Here is a 5,076-nt window from a genome sequence, read left to right as displayed (position 1 = left end):
GTTAATTGCTGATCCCTGTATTTTTCCCTCCATAGAAAAGGGATGTATACAAATCAATTTCCATTATATGGAATAGTAAAAGAAAACTTAATGGAAGACGTCAGAATTTGGTGAGGAAACATTTCAGCATGGATTGATTAATAAATGAATGGAAGAGATACTCCAAGAGCCACCAACATTTCATGCTTGCCCCACTTTGAATATATTTATTAAAATCTCTTCTTCCGGTTGTGTATAGCAGTTTAAATGAGTTGAAATTTATCAAATAATAATAATAATAAATAATGAGTTGAAAAAATTGAAACTTGTCGATTTGTTGAATTTTCAATGAGTTGAATAAATGATACAACATATCATTATTTCAATGAGTTGAAAAAAATGAAACGTCTTGTAATGTACTACCCATCATAACATAAAGTTATTTCAATGAAGATAAGCCCTTGGACTTTATTTGCATATACTAACACATCCATGGATTGGATATTGGCTAATTTAGAGCTTAGAATCTATGAGAAAAAAACGGCCCAAAAAAAAATGTTCGAGAACTGTAAGTTTCATTATTTGGTTAACCAAAATTACCTTCATTTAAAAATAAATAAATAAATAAATAAATATAACATAAAAATGATCAATATTTATAGAATATATATGAACAATCTCAATTTTAAATTTTTAGAACAGTTGGAGATTTTTATCTCCTTCTTCTGCTCTCCTTTCTCTCGTAAATTCCATGATCCAAATTAACATAAAGTAAAAAAATTACTTCGGCGAAAACAAAGTGGAAGTGAAACAATGATCCATAAAAGCCATTCAACAGTTCCTAAGCAACACAAATACAACTAAAACATTTCCCCATATTTTCCAACCATGTCCAGCCTACAACAACGTGTCTCGTTGGCAAAGATTCTTGCTTGGATGGTATTGGTTTTGATATCTTTCTGTAAAGCTGATTCAGGATCAAACAGAGAAGCTGAGGCTCTAATCAAGTGGAAAGATAGCCTACCAATCCAATCAGTTTTCGACACTTGGATTTTTCCAACACAAACCAATAATTCCACTCCTCCAAATCCATGCAAATGGTATGGAATTACCTGCAGTAATGCAGGAAGTGTAACGGAAATAGAGCTTCCAGACAGAGGCATAAACGGTACGCTCCAAAACTTCGATTTCTCTTCCTTTCCAAACCTCCTTCGCCTTGATCTTCATAGAAACAATCTCAGAGGCACAATACCAGCCAGCATTGGTAGGCTTTCCAACCTCCAATTGCTTGATTTTTCTAGAAATTCTCTCAATGGCTCTCTACCTCTTTCTCTCGCAAATCTCACTCAGGTTTCCGAGCTTGACATTTCCCACAACAACATAACCGGAATTTTGGACGGCCGTCTATTTCCTGATGACTCAAACCAATCCAAAACTGGCCTTCTTAGTCTCAAATATCTTCTATTCCAGAGAACTCAGCTTGGAGGCCAAAAGAGATAGGGAACTTGAAATTCCTGGTTTCTCTAGTTCTAGACTACAGTCATTTCAATGGTCCTCTTCCTCCTTCTTTGGGAAATTTGAGTAACTTGCAAGCTCTTCGTGTTATAGGGAATCAACTTTCCGGACCAATCCCAGCAACATTAGGGACGTTGAGTAAGCTAACTGATGTGCGTTTGATGTATAACCAGTTGTCAGGTGTTGTACCTCCAGAACTAGGAAACCATTCATTGCTGACTACTCTGTATCTGTCCGGTAATAACTTCACTGGCCAATTACCACAACAAGTATGTGGACGTGGAAATCTTGTCAACTTTACTGCAGATAACAACAATTTCACAGGTCCAATCCCAATAAGCTTGAAAAACTGCACAAGCTTATACAGGGTTAGGCTTGAACGGAACCAGCTCACAGGATATATAGACCAAAACTTTGGTGTGTATCCAAACCTTACTTATGTCGATCTGAGTTTCAACAAATTGCAAGGCGAGCTATCACCGAGCTGGGGTGAATGCCGGAACTTAACACTACTGTATATTGCAAGTAATATGGTTATCGGAAAAATCCCAAATGAGATTGTCCGGTTGAACCAACTAGAAGAGCTTGATCTTTCTTCCAATCAATTGTCGGGAGAGATACCAGCACATATTGGAAATTTATCCAAACTTTCTTTGTTAAACCTGAAAGATAACCGCCTTTCAGGTAGTTTAGCAGTGGGAATTGGAGCATTATCCAACTTGGTCACCTTAGACCTGTCGACGAACATGTTAAGAGGGCCGATTCCGGAACAAATAGGAGATTGTTCCAAGTTGCTGTATTTGTCTTTGAGCAAGAACCAATTGAATGGCACAATCCCAAATGGTATTGGGAATCTTAGGGCTTTACAGGGGTTACTGGATTTGAGTTACAATTCTCTGGGTGGAAAAATACCTGCCCAGCTTGCGAGGCTTATAAGTTTAGAGAATTTGAATCTCTCCCACAATAATCTCACCGGTTCAATCCCTGATTCGCTGCGAAACATGGTGAGCTTGATAGAAATTAACCTCTCAAACAACCTTTTGGAGGGTCCTGTTCCTGATGCTAAAATCTTTCAGTCAGCTAAGCCGGAGGCATACAGCAACAACAAAGCTTTATGTGGAAATATAGAAGGTCTCATCCCCTGCATCAAAACAGAGCAAAAAGGTGGCAGTGACAAGAATCAGACACTTATAATTGTTATATCTTCTATAGCAGGTGCACTGTTATTTACTATTATAGTTGTTGGGATTTTGGTATTTGTTTGGAAAAGAAGATCGTCAACGAATTCGGTTAAACACGAAGGTATTCCAAAGGGGCAGAATCCATTTTCGATGTGGTATTTTAATGGCAAAATTTTGTACGAAGAAATATTGGAAGCAACAGGGAATTTTGATGATATGTATTGCATTGGTGTGGGAGGATCAGGGAAGGTGTACAGAGTGGAAATTCCAGGTTATGATGATGTATTAGCAGTAAAGAAGCTGAATTTCATGGCTAAGGATGAGTCAGAGATTGAGAATGCAAAACATTTTGGTAATGAGATTGCAGCTTTGACAGAAATCAAGCATCGAAACATTGTGAAACTATTAGGATTCTGCTGTCGAGGAATTCATACATTTTTGGTTTATGAGTTCATGGAAGAAGGAAGTTTAGCAGATATTCTGAGAAGTGAGAAGGGTGCACGAGAATTGAATTGGGTGAAAAGAGTGGGAATAGTGAAAGGTGTAGCCGATGCTTTGAGTTATATGCATCATGATCGTGTGCCGCCGATCATTCACCGAGACATTTCAAGCAAAAATGTACTGTTGGACTCAGAACTTGAGGCTCATGTCTCGGATTTTGGCACAGCAAAGTTTTTGAACCCTGATTCTTCTAATTGGACTGCAATTGCTGGCACTTATGGATACCTTGCCCCAGGTAGGCTTATAAAAATATATATATATATATATATTGTTGATACATCAATTTATTTATTTTAATAATTTTTTTTTCTTTCTTTTTTTTTTTTTTTTGTGTGTGCAGAGCTTGCTTACACCATGGTAGTGACAGAGAAATGTGATGTGTATAGCTTTGGTGTTCTGGCTCTTGAAATTCTAATGGGAAAGCATCCAGGCGAACTTATTTCCAGTCTACAATCATCCGATTTTGAAAGCATCCGACATAAAGTTGAATTGGATCCTCGTCTCTCACCTCCTGCTGCAACTGAAAACGACATTGATGATAAATTAGGTTTGATCATGAAGCTTGCTATTTCATGCTTGTCTGCTAATCCACAAGCTCATCCTACCATGCGAACTGTGTCTAAGCTGCTTGAATTTCAAGCTCTTGATGGCTGTAAATATACTTAGTATTGGTTTCCTTTTCAGTTGGACTGCAATAATTCAAAACAATTATGATTTCTATGCTTGGTCTTGGAATGCTTGTATACGATGTATAAACGTGATAAATTACTTTATATATATATATATACATCAAATTTCAAAAGAAATGGTAGGATGTATATCAAATTTCAAAAGAAATGGTAGGATCCCAAACGGTGCAGTAGCAACCACATAACGTTTGTCTTGTTATTTGAGAAAATTTTAGAAATTCATAGAATATTATGTAAATTCAAAATTCAACATTTGCTGAATCGTAGTGTTTTAAAATTAATTAGTGATAGGTTAGGTGTTTCTTTTTTTTTTTTATAATTATTGTCATTGTCGTTTCATCACATGTTGGAATCTAAATGTGTGAGATTTTGATAATTGAAAAAACCACTCAAGTCATAAAAGAAGAAGAAAGTAGATCATAATTAGTTAAATGTAAAATCGACATCCAATGAACGCAAGCCGGAGAGTCAACACGAAAATATATGTTCTCAGAAATGGTGAAAATTATAAGTTCATGTGAGGCACGAAAATGTTAATAAAATATACATATTATACCAATATAGATTGATAAAGAGTCAAGTCAACAAAAATATTACATATATATTAATATAATGCTACGTGGCAGATTGTTATTCAAGATGACTCGCATAAGCATGGGATTGGCCGCAGTACGGCACGCATTGTAATCAAATAGACCAGAACATGTAAACCATCTTCTTTTTTTTTTTCTTTTCTTTTCTTTCTTTTTTCAACCAACATAAGCGTTTACGCCTCTGCATTGCATATATCTAATTTTGTGTTTCATGAATTTTAAAAACAAAAGTTTATTATTATATAGAGTTTGAAAATAATTTTTCAACTTTCTAAAAAATAGTGTAAAATGCAATATTGTATAATAAAATATATATTTATTGTGCCAAAACAAAAATAAAAATATTCATAAAAGTTCTCTTGGGTTTTTCTTTTCTTCCATTTTCGTTTTCTTTTAGATGGAATATTTAAACTCAAATTCTTCCTCAAGGAAAAAAGTTACATAATGTACTTCCAACTCATACTCTAAAATTATCATAAAACCTTTTTTCTGCCTTCGTTAATTAGACTTTCTTTTTTTTTCCTTTCTTTTTTCGTTTGGTCTCCTTTTGAAAACCGTGTATCTGAATATGATGGAAGCTTAGTCCAACAAAGGAACCCAAAAAAAAAAAAAAAAAAA

General features: G+C 35.2%; 1 pseudogene; it reads left to right on the top strand.

Annotated features, from left to right (window-relative positions):
• The first annotated feature begins 669 nt into the window (after positions 1-669).
• Positions 670-3,982, top strand: LOC107414199 (MDIS1-interacting receptor like kinase 2-like; annotated as a pseudogene).
• The last annotated feature ends 1,094 nt before the right edge of the window (positions 3,983-5,076 follow it).

Source organism: Ziziphus jujuba, chromosome 8 (genome assembly GCF_031755915.1).
Source record: "Ziziphus jujuba cultivar Dongzao chromosome 8, ASM3175591v1".
Taxonomy (NCBI): Eukaryota; Viridiplantae; Streptophyta; class Magnoliopsida; order Rosales; family Rhamnaceae; genus Ziziphus; species Ziziphus jujuba.
Note: the sequence above shows the minus strand (reverse complement) of the source record. Positions and strands in the feature narration are given on the sequence as shown.